The sequence below is a fragment of the Podarcis muralis genome, chromosome W (assembly GCF_964188315.1).
Source record: "Podarcis muralis chromosome W, rPodMur119.hap1.1, whole genome shotgun sequence".
Classification (NCBI taxonomy): Eukaryota; Metazoa; Chordata; class Lepidosauria; order Squamata; family Lacertidae; genus Podarcis; species Podarcis muralis.
The window spans coordinates 4,811,090-4,828,514 of NC_135674.1; the positions used below are offsets into that span (position 1 = coordinate 4,811,090).

A 17,425-nucleotide genomic window follows, 5' to 3' on the forward strand; every position below is an offset into this window, starting at 1 on the left:
ACAGTGCCATTCCTCTAGTAACCCATATTTGGTCAATTCTAGTCCATGTAATTTTGGCTTCAGAGAAGAAGGTTCCCTCTCTTTCAAGAGGGTTTTTTGTTCTCCAAATGTCAACCAAGTCCATATTGTCAGTCATTTCAAAAAAAGTTTTTGGTAGTCTTCCGTCTTTAGTAACTACCTGTCTTCGTGCTTTGTCCATATTTGTCGATACTACTCCATTCATGTCACCCATCAAGATTAAGTTATAATCCAAATAGTCCAACAAAGTCTCATGCAACTTCTTAAAAAATTCAGATTTCCCCTCATTCGGTGCATAAATTCCCACAATCAAAAATTTCTCTCCTTGAACTTGAATTTCAATTGCCAAAAATCTTCCTTGGTCATCTTTAAAGATTAATTTCGGTAGCAATCTTTCCTTTGCATATATCACCACTCCTCTTTTTTTAACTCTATCAGAGGATATGAATTCTTGTCCCAATCTTTTATTAATAAGTATTTTCCTATGTGACCTTGTCACATGTGTCTCTTGTAAACAAATCCAGTCCAATTGTTCTTTCTTTAATATGTGAAAAACACTTTTTCTCTTCCGGGGAATATTTAGACCATTACAATTCCAACTTAGAAGTTGCAGAGCCATGATGGAGTTATTTATTTTCCCCTCCTACTGCTCCAAGTAGTTGTTCTTCTTCTGTCGGTGGTTGTAGTCCAAATGATAGGTTTGCTATGTCCAGTATTCCTTTTCCTGGTGGGAGTAGTTCTTGTCCAGAATCCACCTCTTTCTGAAGATCCTCTTCGTGGTCTCTCAAAAACTTGTCTTTGTCACTCACTGTCTTTATTCTTATTTTCCTTCCCTTGTATTTGAAAGATAGGCCTTGAGGAAATTCCCACCTGAAGGGTATGTTATTTCTTTTCAGTAAGACAACCAAATCTCTGTACTGAGCTCTTACATCCAAAATGTACTTCGGAATGTCTTTAAAGATCCCCACAAAGGAATCTTCAATTTGCAATGTTTTTTGGTAGTGCAAATTCAGAATTTTATCCCTTTCTTCTTTTGATCTTAAGGTTATCAAACAATCTCTTGCCTTATTCCTTCTTTGTCTTGTACCAAGTCTAAATGCACTCACTATCTTAAATTCTTCCTTCTCCAGATCCTGTTGCCAAAAGTCTGAAAACTCTTTTGTTAGATAGTCCACCAGGTTGTCCCTCTCACTTTCAGGTACTGATCTGATCCTTAAATTTCTCTCTTTTCTTTGCATGTCAATCATGGACAATGCCAAATCATGATCCTCCAATTTTTTAAAAACCGGTGGAATTTTTTCCTGAATAGCAGTCGCAATTTCTTTAGCCTCCTCTGCAATCTTTCGAGTGGTAGCCGATTCCTCAAATAGTTTTTCAATAGTCTCTGTGTTAGAATTCACTTTCTTTCCAAGCTCATTTATACTTGTAGTGTTTAAATCAATTTTTGCTGAGATCTCAGCTACTTTCTTATTAGTTTCTGCAATTTGCCTGTTAGTTTCAGCAACTTGTTTGCTTGTCTCTGCCCCTTGCTTCGTTAAATGTTCCAAAGATTCATTAATTTTGCCAAGTGCTTTTGCCAGTGCGTCTTCAGAAGACATAATTCTTGCTTTTGTTTGTGGGGCAGCAGCTACTCCTGTAGCTCCAGATGTTGAGGCCCTTCTTTGTTGTAAACTATCAGTCTTGTATTGTCTGCCAGATCTCAAGATTTTTCCCTGTGATTCTACTTTCCCTTTGCCATCTGCCATAACACTATCATACCAAGTCAAGGTCAGTCCCACACTTGTAAAGTTGTTTTCCAGTAGCTCAGCAGTTTGTGGCCCAATTGTTGTTGTTACCAACCAAATCTCCTCTAGAGGGAGAAGTCTCCAACTAACCTTTACAACTTTTAAAACAAAAGATGTTCTTTTTAAAAAAGTCTCTTAAAAGGCCACAGTATCAATTTTCTTCAGAATTAATCCAAATGCAACAAAGTCCAAATATATTCCAGGGACAGTGTATCCTTCCAAAGAGTTGGCTCAAAAAGTTAACTCAAAAGTTACTTTTTTACCTTAACGTGCTGACAGTCCACAGCCGGCTTCCCTTTCCCGGCAGTCCGTCCCCAGGGTGACAAAACAGCGGTGCAAATTCCAATTCCCTTCTCTTAACGCAGGCATATAAGATAAAATTTCCTCCCCACCACTCCTGCCTATGGGAGGAGGATTCTTATTTTTTTGACGGTGAATTGCTTTTATCCACAAATAAGTTCTCCAAAGGTTACAGCTTAGCGATCTCTTTGCTTTTGATCTAACTGCAGAACGGAAAGGCAGACTTCCTCTTTATACCTTTCCCGTCTCGGTACCGAAATTCTTCAAATGTAAGATCAATTTAGTCCTTAAATCTTAAATCCTACTCACGGGTAGTTGTTTCTTTCAAATCCAATTCTCTGGAAGAAATCAGCGCTCTCCGCTAATGGCGATGCGGCTTCACTCCACAGGCTGGGTAAACAACTCTCAGCACCGCGCCGCTCACCCGCCGCTGCTCCGAAGCCTTTAAAAAGGCTCCGTCGCAGCTTTGGGGGTGCACAAAAGGTGCCCACCGAGTCTCCTGTTCACAGGCTTCGCACCTGTGATTTTTGGGGGTCCCCGCTTCGCCGTAGCTGCAGGACCCGAACCCGCGGAGCAGATTCCCTCAGGAGCTCCGAGGGAAATCCGCCATTAAGCGCTGGCGCTGACCGGAAGTCCTTTCTTTAAAAATAGATTTCTTGTTCTAAAGATGAAATTGACCAGATTATCATCTGTGAAAGTGATCAGGGCACGGACTGAATGTCCATCTTGATATAGGTAGTCTATACTGTCTATGTTGGTTGCTTTAACTGCCCCAGGTAAAATGTTGTTTATAATAGTCAGCAGGTGCCTCACGCGGTCTGTCCCTGTGCGAGGGCCCAGTGGTTTTGGATAGTTCGTGAATACCATCTTTTCCGGGCTTAGGACCAGGATCCATTCTTTCTTTCTACTGCGGGCTTGGAGTTCCCGCGGGTTCCCGTCTATATTGGAGATCCCTGACTTACTTCTGTTTGCAGTTGCTACAGGGGTCCTAGGTGGATTCAAGGCAGGAACATCCAGCTGTAGTTTGGTTGCTTTTGTCAGGCTGGGCGAACACAGGGGGAGAACAGCCGTGGGGGGGCTTATTTCTTTGAATGTACTTGAGGAATTATTTTTACATATGGGGAGGGGTTTGGTCTTTGGCGAGTCTCCCTTGTCGATCTCTTTGGTGCCTTGAGCTTTGATTTTTTTTGTGGATATAGGAGGTGATGATAATAAGTTGAGGAGTTTCTGCCACTGTTTTTTACTGATGTGTTGGGTTTTTCTAGACGGCTTAAAATTTTTGATGTTTTTAGTTTTCTTCGTCTTGGGTTCCAGTTTTCTTTTGCGTGAGTTCTTTTTGGGTGGTATGTGGATTCTAGCCTCTGAGTCTAAGGCTCTTTTTGCTTGTTTGAAATTCTCCACGAGCGTCAGGAGAAGGCCATTTGTTACTGCTAGGAAGTTTTTTATATTGTAGAGGTCTGTGCGTATCTGATCTATTTGATCGTGTAACTGGTCACCCCTCTCTTCTATACTGTTGGCATTCGCTGTGGGTTGAGGGTCTTGCTGGTTTCCCCTGAGATTCTGAGGGTCTTGCTGGTTTTCCCTGAGATTCTGGGTTGATTTTTGGTGCTCGAGGTCATTGGGGTTGGGGGAATTGGTCATCAAGGCGTTCTCAGCTAGGTCCAGTTCCTGTGCCCAGCTCATGGAATAATTTGGTCTTTCAAGCTCAGTTTGTAAGTCTTTGCGTTGTAATGACCAATCCAGCACAGTAGGGGCAATTTCTTTTGGAGTGCTCTCGTGCTGTGGATTCTTACTCCCTTCTTTATGGGGGAAGTAATTGGTGATTTTACTTTGCTTCCTTCGGGGCTCCCACTCCCCCTGAGGTGATATTGGTGCAATTCCCAGGTCCATATAGTTCTTTCTTGTAAGGACCATATTGAGCGTGGAAAAAGGTAATTGGGAGCAGTTTGCTGGAGTCTCTTAGTCCTGGGTTTTTTGGCTTCACTTGTCTCACTCACAAGACGGATTATGTTTATCTTTCAGTTTCCCACCTTCGAAAGGTGGGGAGGGTTGTTTTACAAGCAAGGTTTCATATCCCAGAACTTTCTAATCTCTGAACATGTCCGAACCCTGCTTAGGTGGCAAGCCAATTTGGGCTCGCCCGCAGAGGCTGATGGACCCTGATAGATTCCGCCAAGCCTTGTGGGACCTTGCTCCCCCTGGCGACACATTGACTGAGCTTGTTGAGGGCTGGAATGCTCCTGGCAGCCATCGATGAGATCACACCTAAGTGCCCTCTGCGACCCCGCAGAAACTGGGCTCCCTGGTTTACCGAGGAGCTCCAGAAAATGAAGCGGGACCTCAGACGGCTAGACCGAGTATGGCGGGGTGCTTGTGACAGAGCCTCAAGAACTTCTTATAGGGTTTTTATGAAAACCTATGAGATGGCAGTGAAGGCCACTAAGAAGTCTTACTTCTCGGCCTCCATTGCATCCGCTAGCTCTCGCCCAGTGCAATTATTTAGTATAATTAGGTCTTTAACGTCCCTTGAAGGACAGCCAAATTTAAATAACAATTTGACACACAGCTGTGAGGCATTTGCGAGCTTTTTTGTGGAGAAGGTCCTGTTGCTCCGCCATGACCTCCCTGCCAATTTGGATACAATAAAGGAACTGGAGGCCCTTTGACTGTCCTCGGGTCCAGTATTGGACCACTTTGACCAGATATCCCCAGCTGATGTGGACAGACTCCTCTGAGCTGGAAAGCCCACCACCTGTCCTCTCGACCCGTGCCCGTCTTGGCTGATTAGAGCGTGTCCAGACGAGGTGCGGGCCCCCCTGGGGGATATCATCAATTTGCCCCTTAGCACCGGGATATTTCTAGGGGAACTGAAGGAGGCAGTGGTGCGTCCGCTCTTAAAGAAAACATCATTAGATCCCTTAGATCTATCCAATTACCGCCCGGTTTCGAATCTTCCATTCCTGGGTAAGGTGATTGAGAGAGAGGTTGCTGAACAGCTTGGTGGGTTTCTGGATAAAACATCGGCTCTGGATCCAAGAGAGGTTTCAGAGTGAAACAGGTTTAGTGATAGCAAAGAAAGTGAAGTACTTGGGGGTAAACTTAACATCTAAGAACGTGAACTTATTTAAAGACAATTATGACAAATGCTGGACAGAAGTAAAGAAAGATCTAGAAATATGGTCAAGGCTGAGACTTTCCTTGTTAGGCCGAATTGCTGTCATCAAGATGAATGTATTGCCTAGAATGTTGTTTTTATTCCAGACGTTGCAGATTGTGGACAAGATGGACTGTTTCAAGAAGTGGCAGAAAGACATATCTAAATTTGTCTGGCAGGGCAAAAAGCCCAGAATAAAATTTAAGATTCTAACTGACGCAAAAGATAGAGGGGGGTTTGCCCTGCCGGACTTAAGACTCTACTATGAATCGGCAGCTTTCTGCTGGCTGAAACATTGGCTGCTTCTTGAGAACACAGACATTTTGGATTTGGAAGGGTTTGATAATAGATTTGGCTGGCATGCATATATATGGTATGACAAGGTAAAATCGCATAAAGGTTTCAAAAACCATATTGTTAGGAAAGCATTATATAATGTTTGGATGCGGTACAAAGATTTACTGGAAAGTAAAACTCCCAGGTGGTTGTCACCAATGGAAGCTAAGGAGGTGAAAAAACTCAATATGGGGTCTAAATGGCCAAAATATTGTGAAATTTTAGAACAAGATGGTGAAAAAGTTAAACTACAGAGCTATGAGAAATTAAAGTCCAAAGTACGAGACTGGCTTCATTACCTTCAGATAAACGAGGTATTCAAACAGGACAGGAAAATAGGCTTCCAGAGGGAGAGGTCAAAACTAGAAACAGAGTTGTTAGAACCCAATACTAAGAATTTGTCGAGAATGTATAACTTGCTGTTGAAATGGAATACACAGGATGAAACGGTGAAATCAGCTATGATTAAATGGGCACAAGACATTGGTCATGAAATTATGTTCGCTGACTGGGAACAGTTATGGACCACCGGTGTTAAATTTACGGCATGTAATGCCTTAAGAGAAAATATTATGAAAATGATCTACAGGTGGTACATGACCCCAGTCAAGCTAGCAAAAATTTATCATTTGCCCAATAATAAATGTTGGAAATGAATGAGACTGAAGGTACCTTCTACCACCTTTGGTGGACCTGCCCGAAGATAAAAGCCTTTTGGGAAATGATCTATAATGAAATTAAGAAAGTTCTCAAAAGGACTCTTCCTAAGAAGCCAGAGGCTTTTCTCTTGGGTATGGTGGGCCAATTGGTGTCAAGGAAGGATAGGACGTTTTTTATGTACGCTACTACAGCAGCAAGGATCCTTTTAGCAAAGTATTGGAAGACACAAGAACTACCCACGCTGGAAGAATGGCAGACGAAGGTGATAGACTATATGGGACTGGCGGAGATGACTGGCAGAATCCGTGACCAGGCGAAAGAGACAGTGGAAGAGGACTGGAAGAAATTTAAGATATATCTTAAAAATTGTTGTAAAATTGAGGAATGTTAAGATGTCAGGGAAATGGTAAACAGAGAATTGCAGCTGTAATTAACAAGTTAAGGAAGAAATTAAAAGAACTGATTTGAATAATTAGCTAATTGGAGGAGTTGCTGAAGAAATTTAAAACAAGGATGTGGAAAAGGGGAGGTATGGGGAAGTCCAGGAAGTAAGGTGTATGAAAATAAGAGTATGGAATTATACATGTTTATATGTTTGTATGTTTGTGTATTGTCTATTGTTTGTTTTTATTTTGTGTATTGAAAACCAATAAAAATTTATATAAAAAAAACCAACAACATCGGCTCTGGATCCATTCCAATCTGGCTTCCGCGCTGGTCATGGGACCGAGACGCCTCTGGTCGCTGCTGCTGATTTTTCTAGACCTGTCAGCAGCCTTCGACATGGTCGATCACGAACTCCTGGACCACCACCTTGCCAACGTGGGGATCCAGGGCACAGTCCTTCAATGGCTGCGCTCATTTCTCTCTGGTCGGGGACAGAGGGTGGCGCTTGGGGGGGGAATTGTCATCGCGCCACTCCTTGGTGTGTGGAGTGCCACTGGTTGTTACGATATGAAAGCAACACAGCTGTAAACTGGCAGCTCGGTGAAAACGTCACATGATGTGGCTGACTGTGGGAATGAATGTTACAGCCAGTTCACAGGGCGATTCACCGGAATTTGCTCTGTGTGTAATATGAGACCTTCCTCTTGCGTATGTACAGGAAGTCTTAGCCACTTGCTAGAAGAAGTCTGAACGGATCGGACATGTTTTCTGTAGTGCTGTAAAGTCAGAAATAAACAAGATGTAAAAGGTTTTCTGACTATCTTCTTTTCTCCTGCTGGTATGCAAGGGGGAGAAGGGGGTGTGCATTTTCCACGCTGGGAAATGTCGCCTATCAAAATCTCCCTGGTCTGTCCGGGATGTCAGCCAGAGGAAGATTACCGGTAAACAAGCTCCGGGAACCTGCGAGGGGGCTTGTTTTCCAACAGTGGAGTGCCTCAGGGTGCGATACTCTCCCCGATGCTTTTCAACATCTTTATGCGCCCCCTCGCCCAGCTTGTCCGGAGTTTTGGGCTGCGCTGCTATCAGTATGCTGATGACACCCAACTCTATCTGTTGATGGATGGCCATCCTGACTCAGCCCCAGACACACTGATCAGATGCTTGGAAGCTGTGGCTGGATGGTTACGTGGGAGCCGGTTGAAGTTAAATCCTTCGAAGACAGGTCCTCTGGCTGGGATGGGACGATATGGGATTGAGGGGGCAACTCCCATCTCTTGCGGGGGTGCAATTAGTGCCAGCACCGTCCGTTAAGAGTTTGGGTGTAATCTTCGATACCTCCCTCTCCAAGGAGGCACAGATTACAGCTATAACAAAGGCGGCATTTTTTCATCTCCGCCAAGCTAAGCAGTTGGCTCCTTACCTCTCTTGCCCTGACCTAGCCACTGTGATCCACGCAATGGTCACCTCCAGACTGGATTATTGTAACTCGCTCTACGTGGGGCTGCCCTTGAGACTGACCCAGAAACTCCAGCGGGTGCAGAATGCCACGGCGAGACTCCTTATGGGGTCTTCACTGCGAGATCACATTCACCCGGTGCTATACCAGCTGCATTGGCTCCCAGTAGAGTACAGGATCAGGTTTAAGGTGCTGCTTTTAACCTTTAAAGCCCTATATGGCCTAGGACCCTCGTACCTACGGGACCGCCTCTCCTGGTATGTCCCACAGAGGAACTTACGGTCTTCAAATAAAAACATCCTGAAGGTCCCAGGCCACAGAGAGGTTAGGCTGGCCTCAACTAGAGCCAGGGCTTTTTCGGCTGCGGCTCCAATCTGGTGGAACGCTCTGTCACAAGAGACTAGGGCCCTGTGGGATTTGACATCTTTCCGCAGGGCCTGCAAGACAGAGCTGTTCCACCAGGCCTTTGGTCAGGGCACAGCCTGACTCCCTCCTTTGGCAATCTTTACAGAACTAAAGCTTAATGATTGCCATCAATTGGATTTTAATTAATTTTTATAATGAAATGTTTTTAGAATGTTGCACTATTTTATTGTTGTTAGCCGCCCTGAGCCCGGCTTCGGCTGGGGAGGGCAGGATGTAAATAAAATTTATTTATTTATTTATTTATTTATTTATTTATTTATTTATTTATTTATTTGGTGTAGAGTACCCTTCGTGTTGTTACATCTCCAACATTTGTTGCTAATCGCTCTATTCATTTTTTATAGTCTGTTGGGAGACAAATACCATCTGTGGTGGATCTTCATATAGTTTTCCCTCAGGGAGTTACAGGCTGTAAAATTTATATTTTTCCTCCAAAATTTTTTCCAATCTTCCAAGTCAATTGTATAGCCTAGATCTCGTTCCCACTTCATCATATTCTCTCCTTTGAGCTCTTGACCTGAAGGTATTTTTTCTAGCAATCTATACATTTTTTAAAATATTTTTTGATTATTTTGTAATACCTCTTTCTCAAATTTTGAGATTATGTTTTCAAATCCCCTAGTTTTTACATCTTTCTCATATGTTGCCTTCAATTGGAAATATTCTAGCGAATTTATTCCCATTGTTTTGAGTTCTTCATAATTTTTTAATTTGATATTTCCATTTGTTTCTTCTGCTAATTCTCTATATGTTGGCCAGATAGTTTTTATATTGTTTTTTAATGTTGAAGTTGCTTCTAGTGGGGAAATCCACCATGGGGTTTTTTCTATAATCCTCTCTTTCGTTCTCTCCCATACCTCAAACAGGGCTTTCCTTACTAAGTTATTTGTAAATCCTTTATGTAGCTGTATCTTCCCATAAAATAGATATCCATGCCAACCATATATTTTATCCCAGCCTTCTAACTTCAAAATTTCTGGATCTTTTAGTAATATCCACTTTTTCAACCAGTTCCAGCATACTGCTTCAAAATATCTTTTTAAATCAGGGACTGCAAATCCCCCACTTTCCTTTGATTTCATCTTTGTTTCTGATTTTATCCTGGCTTTCTTCCTCTGCCATATGAAATTGGCAAGGTCTCTTTGCCAGCTTATGAAATACTTTGTCCCAATTACTATTGGGATAGTTTGAAATAAGAAGAGAATTTTTGGTAATATCACCATTTTAATCATTGATACTCTCCCCCCAATGATAATTTTAATTTATTCCATTTTTCTATACTTCCTTTTATCTCTTTCCATTTTTTAACATAATTGTCATTAAATAGGTTCGTATTTTTATTTGTAATCCATACCCCTAAATAATTTACCTTATTTTCTATTTTTAGTCCTGTTGTTCTCTCTAATTAATTTCTCTCTTTCTCCCCCATATTTTTTGTTAATAATTTCGACTTATCTTTATTCAATTTAAACCCTGATACCTCCCAAATTCCTTCATTTTTATTAGTGCTTTCTGGATACTTTCTATTGGTGTTTCAGTTGTTATAATTGCATCATTCGCGAACGCTTTAACTTTATAGCATTGTGTTTTCAGGTTTATACCCTTTATTTCCTCATCTTTCCTTAAAGCAATTAGTAGTGTTTCCAATACTGTTATAAATAAAAGTGGTGATAGGGGGCATCCCTGTCGTGTCCCTCTTTCAATATCAAATTCTTCTGTAATTTCATTATTTAAAATTAATTTAGCTTTTTGTTTTATATAAATTGCCTGGATTCCATTCATGAATCTATTTCCCATTTTTAAACTCTCACAGGTTTTAATTAGATAATTCCATGAGACACTATCAAATGCCTTTTTGGCATCTACCAGTAACATTGCTATTTTCTTACTTGGTTTCATATCTATGTATGCCAATAGGTCTATAATTACTCTAGCAATATCTTTTATTTGTCTCTCTGGTAGAAATCAAGCTTGATCTTTCTTTATTATTCTTTTTAACAAAATTTTCATTCTGTTTGCTAGGATGCCTGTAAAAATTTTATAATCTATATTTAATAAAGATATTGGCCTGTAATTTTTAATTAATTTCAAATCTGCACCTTGTTTCAGGATTATGGTTATTAGCACTTCTTGCCAGGATTCTGGTGTTTCTCCTTACTCTAATATTTCATTCATAATTAATTTTAATTTGGGTGCAATTATATCTTCTAATTTTTTATAGTACGTTACTGAAATGCCATCCGGTCCTGGTGATTTGCCTTCTTTCATATTTTTAATAACTTTTTTAATCTCTTCTAATTCAATATTTGAGTTTAAGATAGCATACTCTTTTTCATCAATTTCTGGTAATCCATTCTCTAGCAGGTATTTTTGAATTTTCCTTTCTTCTTTCAATTCTGCTTTGTACAAATTTTTATATTATTTTATGAATCTGTCTTTAATCTGTTCTGGTTCAATAATTTCTCTTTCTTCATCTATAATTTTGTTTATTACTCTTTCTGTCTGTCTTTCTTTAATGAGCCATGCTAACATTCTGCCCGTTTTATTTGCTTGTTCAAAATATCTTTGCTTTGCCCAAATAATTTTTTCCCAACTTCTCTGTTAATTAAATTAGATAAAGGGGATTGTAGGTTCTTTATGTGTTGGATGGTGCCTTCATTTTTTGGATTCTTTGCCAATTCTTTTTATTTCTCTCTTGTTTGCTTATTTATCTCCATAATATTGGTTTCTTTATTTCTCTTTATCTTCCCCATTTGTTGTATTACATATCCTCTCATATAGGCTTTACTCGCCTCCCAAATTATTTTCTTATCTGTACCTTGGTTCTCATTTAGTTCAAAAAATTCTTTCAACATTTCTTTTGCTTTTATTACCCTTTGTTCATCTCTCCATACCTCATCATTCATTCTCCACCTCCCCTTTGTGTGACTTTTAAATTTCATATAGACTGTTACAGGGTTGTGGTCTGATATTGATCTATTCAATATTTCTGATTTATCCAAATTTAACATCAATTTCTTTGATAGCCAAATTGCATCAATTCGCCCGCCGGATTTTTTAGCCTCAGAATAATGAGTTATATCCTTGACGCTTGGGTTTTTGGTTCTCCAAGCATCGTATAAGTTAAAGTTTTCCGTTAAATGAAAGGAGAGTGGTAGTCTACCCGAGTTTGACATTCTGTCTCTTTGCATTCTATCCATTTCTATAGATGTCACCCCATTTAAGTCCCCCATAATTATTATGCTCTCATCTGCATAGTCCCATAATCTCTCTTCTAGATTTTTATAAAATTATTCCTTTCTATTATTCAGGGCATATATACCCACCACTATAATTTTCCCTTCTTTTGTTTGTATTTCTCCTCCTAAGATTCTACCCTCTTCATCTTGAAATATCAATTGAGATTTCAGCCTTGGGTTTATGTAGAGAACCACTCCCCTCTTTCTGTCTGTTCCTGACGCTACGAATTCTTGTCCTAGTCTTGTATTCTTCAACACCCTCAAATGATTTTTGGATATATGTGTTTCTTGCATGCATATGGCATCCCATTTTTCCCCCTTTAGTATACATAATAATAATAATAATAATAATTTTTATTTATATCCCGCCCTCCCCAGCCGAAGCTGGGCTCAGGGCGGCTAACAACAATCAAAATAATCCGACATTCTAAAACATTCATTATAAAATTAATTAAATCAAATTAAATTTAAATCAAATTAATGGCAACCATCAAGCCAAATTCTGTGCAGATTGCCGATTGCCAGAGGAGAGGGTCAGGCTGCACCCTGACCAAAGGCCTGGTGGAACAGCTCTGTCTTGCAGGCCCTGCGGAAGGATGTCACGTCCTGCAGGGCCCTAGTCTCTTGTGACAGAGTGTTCCACCAGATTGGAGCCGCGACTGAGAAGGCCCTGGCTCTAGTTGAGGCCAGCCTAACCTCTTTGTGGCCTGGGATCTTTAGGATGTTTTTATTTGCAGACCGTAGATTTCTCTGTGGGACATACCAGGAGAGGCGGTCCCGTAGGTACGAGGGTCCCAGGCCGTATAGGGCTTTAAAGGTTAAAACCAGCACCTTAAACCTGATCCTGTACTCCACCGGGAGCCAGTGCAGCTGGTATAATACCGGATGGATATGATCTCGCAGCGAAGACCCCATAATGAGTCTCGCCGCGGCATTCTGCACCCGCTGGAGTTTCTGGGTCAGTCTCAAGGGCAGCCCCACGTAGAGCGAGTTACAATAATCCAGTCTGGAGGTGACCGTCGCGTGGATCACAGTGGCTAGGTCAGGGCGAGAGAGATAAGGAGCCAACTGCTTAGCTTGGCAGAGATGAAAAAATGCCGCCTTTGTTATAGCTGTAATCTGCGCCTCCATAGAGAGGGAGGTATCGAAGATTACACCCAAACTCTTAACGGATGATGTTGGCACTAATTGCACCCCCGCAAGAGATGGGAGTTGCCCCCTCAATCCCATATCGCTCCGTCCCAGCCAAAGGACCTCTGTCTTCAAAGGATTTAACTTCAACCGGCTCCCACGTAACCATCCAGCCACAGCTTCCAGACATCTGGTCAGTGTATCTGGGGCCGAGTCAGGGTGGCCGTCCATCAACAGATAGAGTTGGGTGTCATCGGCATACTGATGGCAGCCCAGCCCAAAACTCCGGACAAGCTGGGCGAGGGGGCGCATAAAGATGTTAAAAAGCATCGGGGAGAGAATCGCACCCTGAGGCACTCCACACACCAAGGAGTGGCGCGATGACAATTCCACCCCAAGCGCCACCCTCTGTCCCCGACCAGAGAGAAACGAGCGCAGCCATTGAAGGACTGTGCCCTGGATCCCCACGTCGGCAAGGCGGTGGTCCAGGAGTTTGTGATCGACCATGTCGAAGGCTGCTGACAGGTCTAGAAGAATCAGCAGCCCCGACCCGCCTCGATCCAGCTGCCTACAGAGATCAAATGTTAGGGCGACCAGAGCCGTCTCGGACCCATGACCAGCGCGGAAGCCGGACTGGAATGGATCGAGAGCCGATGTTTCATCCAGAAACCTACCAAGCTGTTCAGCAACCGCTCTCTCAATCACCTTACCCAGGAATGGAAGATTTGAAACCGGGCGGTAATTGGATAGATCTAGAGGATCTAATGATGTTTTCTTTAAGAGTGGACGCACCACTGCCTCCTTCAGTTCCCCTGGGAATATCCCGGTGCCAAGGGACAAATTGATGATATCACCCAGGGGGGCCCGCACCTCGTCTGGACACGCTCTAATCAGCCAAGACGGGCACGGGTCCAGAGGACAGGTGGTGGGCTTTCCAGCTTGGAGGAGTCTGTCCACATCGGCTGGGGATATCCGGTCAAAGTGGTCCAATACTGGGCCCGAGGACAGTCGAGGGGCCTCCAGTTCCTGTATTGTATCCAAATTGGCAGGGAGGTCATGGCGGAGCAACAGGACCTTCTCCGCAAAAAAGCTCGCAAATGCCTCACAGCTGTGTGTCGAATTGTTATTTAAATTTGGCTGTCCTTCAAGGGACGTTAAAGACCTAATTATACTAAATAATTGCGCCGGGCGAGAGCTAGCAGAGGCAATGGAGGCCGAGAAGTAGGACTTCTTAGCAGACTTCACTGCCATCTCGTAGGTTTTCATAAAAACCCTATAAGATGTTCTTGAGGCTCCGTCACGGGCACCCCGCCATACTCGCTCTAGCCGTCTGAGGTCCCGCTTCATTTTCCGAAGCTCCTCGGTAAACCAGGGAGCCCGGTTTCTGCGGGGTCGCAGAGGGCGCTTAGGTGCGATCTCATCGATGGCTGCCAGGAGCTGGGTATTCCAGCCCTCAACAAGCTCAGTCAATGAGTCGCCAGGGGGAGCAAGGTCCCGCAAGGCCTGACGGAATCTATCAGGGTCCATCAGCCTCTGCGGGCGAGCCCAAATTGGCTCACCACCTAAGCAGGGTGGGGGTGGAAAATCAATCCTGGCTTTCAGTGCGTAGTGATCAGACCATGGCACCTTCATTGCAGGAGACATGATCACATCTATACCGGCGCCAAAGATCAAATCCAGTGTGTGGCCTGCTGGATTCAACATTCAACTCTGTTTCTTTTAAGTTTACAATTTAATCCATTAACATTCCAAGAAATGCATTTCAATAACATATTTCTTTATTGGCTTAAAATAATCTCACTATATCTATTACTATACGGCTATTCCACGAAAAATCTAGTGTGCGTAAGTCACAACAGTTGTATTAAAAGTTTAATATTATCTTTCTCTCTTCACTATATCAGCTTCTCTCCTCCCAATACTTTCTCCAATTTTTTTTGGCATCTTCTACCGATCTGAAGGATCTTCTTCTGTCTTTGTATGTAAATGATAGTCCTTCTGGGAATTCCCACTTGAACCTTATTTTGTTTTTCTTCAGCGCTGAGGTCATAAATCTGTAATTTTCTCTCCTCTTGCGCAGACATGTTGGGATCTCTCTCATAAATTCGACATAACTCCCTTCTATACAGAGTGGATCAGACCTGCCTTTCAGCAGGAGTTTGTCTCTAAGCAATCTCAAATTCAAAAATATCAAACAATCTCCAGGTCCTTTCCTAGCTTAAGTTTTGTTCACTCTTATTCTAAATATTTTTTCAATGTCCAGTATCATCTCCTGTTCTTGGACTCCCAGCCAGTCTGCCGTAGCTTTTATCAATTTTGTGGATATATCTTCATCCTGGCTTTCTTTGATGCCGCGTAGACAGAGAATCATCTCTCTTTGTTTCATCTGTAAGATGGCCAAAGAATCCCAAGAGTCCTCCTGTATTCTTTTCAATTCATCTATTTCTTCTTTATTTTTTTCTTGGTATCTTTTCATTTCTTTTTGATCTTGTTGATTCTTCTTCATATTTTCATCTTGTTTCTGTATCTTTATCTTGGTCTCCTGGACCACTGTGTCTAAACTTTGATGCTTGACTGTCAGTTGATTTACTTGAGTTGAAAGGTCCATTATTACCCTTGATTTTTTTTCTATTTTAGCGCCCATACTTTCCATCTTTTCATCTAGTGATTTTATATTCCCATCAAGTGCTGTTATCTTTTCCCCTAGATTTTTTTTCATTCTTTCCATTACTGCTAGGATTTCTTTCATATCCATATTGTTTTCGCTCTCTACTATTGATATTCTTCTCAAATGGTTTTGAGATGTGTTGGCACCACTGAAAGCTGGTATTTTCTTTGATCCCATCGAGCTGTAATATTGTCTGTTTTTCCCTCCTTTTTTTTTTTTTTTTTTTGCTCCCCCTCAACGTTCTTTTCTTTCAGGGAATTCCCTTATTTTAAGTATTTATATGTCCTTTTATTTTAAAAAATTGTCTGGTATTTTCTTCCAAATGATCAGTTGAGAAGAGAGAAGAGGCGTAATTTAGTACCAAAATCATTAAAATCTTTCTATAAAATTTCTCTGTTCTTTATTTCGTCTCCTTTTAGTTTTTATGTCTGATTTTCTTTTTTCTTTATGTCCAATACGTGGTGCTATTTTCTCAACTTGTATTTTAGCTTATGCCTTTTCCTCCATCCACCACACGTGTCGCTGTTCTCTCCTTCAGTGTCTTCTTTTCCTGTACTCCTCTCTCTATTGCTTCCAAGTTTCTTTCTTTGGCATCTTTTCTGTTTGTATTCTTTATGATGTTCTCCAATGGCAACTCCTCGGCGTTGCCTCCTTTGTTCCTCCTTCAGACGCAGGTAACTTAATTTTGTTCCCCTGTCTGTATTACTTTCAGCAGTTTTGTTTTAAATCGTTTATATTTGAATCGGTTGCCAGTCTTTCTTTAAACTTTAAACTTTGCTGTATTTACTTTTCTAATTATTCCATTTTGCCTACTTTGGTGTGCTGAGTCACGTTCTTTCCGGACGCCTTATGGGCTCTTTAACAGAGGTTATCTGTGTGGTGTCGCGGTCCCCTTCCCCACTTTCTGGTCAAACTCAGTGTTTTCTCTCGAGACTGTTTTTCTTCCTGTCTCTCTCTTTCCACACTTACTCGGGAGTAAGACTTCATTCGTGTGCGCCCCCCTCCATTCCGTAACAGCATAGAAATACATAACACTGAGAGGGTCATTTATTAACTCCCCTCTCGGGGTATGAAGGAAGCATAAATGTAGGTAAAGAATATGTGCACGGATGGACTCAAAAAATAAACATTGAAAGGGATAATGGATAGCGCCTTAAAGATTTTATCGGTAAATGTTAGCGGGCTAACTTCTAATACTAAGCTGTATAGGATAATGGAATTGAGAAAGAAAATGAAGGTAGATATATTATGTTTGCCTGAAACATACAGAGACAAAGCAAACAATAAACCTCTGTTGCCTTCCCAGCATTGGGGTTTAAAAATAGAACCTAAAGCAACAAATAAGGCCAGAGGGGGTTCTATATTATGTAATAGAAATCTGAGGTTAGAGGTCTTGAATTGGAAGAAAGATAATGATGGTAGATAGGTATTTATAAAAATTCAAATAATGAAGAAAATTTTCACAATAGCCAATATATATTGCCCAAATAAAGGACAGATTTTTTTTTTAAGGAAAACTTTAGTTAAATTACAAGCATATACGGAAGGGGAAATTATTGTGACTGGTAATTTCAATAGGAGTTTAAAGACAGAACAATCATTTAAGTTAACGAAATGGGGATTAAAAGATGTGTTTAAATTGGGGAACCCTAGTATGAAACCTGTTGGGATACTGCCAGGGAGACAAAAGCCATCATGGCCCCCAAGCCGTCTCCGGACGATCCATCAATCTCTGGTAGAAACGCAGTATCAGTCAATTAGCGACACAAAGTCTCAGAAATAGCTTTCCACATTCCAAGGACTAGTGCACGCTCTATCAGCAGAGTTCGTACAACGAAAGATGCACTCAGGAGAGCATATTTACAA

General features: G+C 41.7%; 1 pseudogene; it reads right to left on the reverse strand.

The window, feature by feature from the left end:
- The window catches only part of LOC144326448 (uncharacterized), a 41,867-nt pseudogene extending 26,323 nt beyond the window's left edge, over window positions 1–15,544 (reverse strand).
- Between the last annotated feature and the right edge of the window lie 1,881 nt (window positions 15,545–17,425).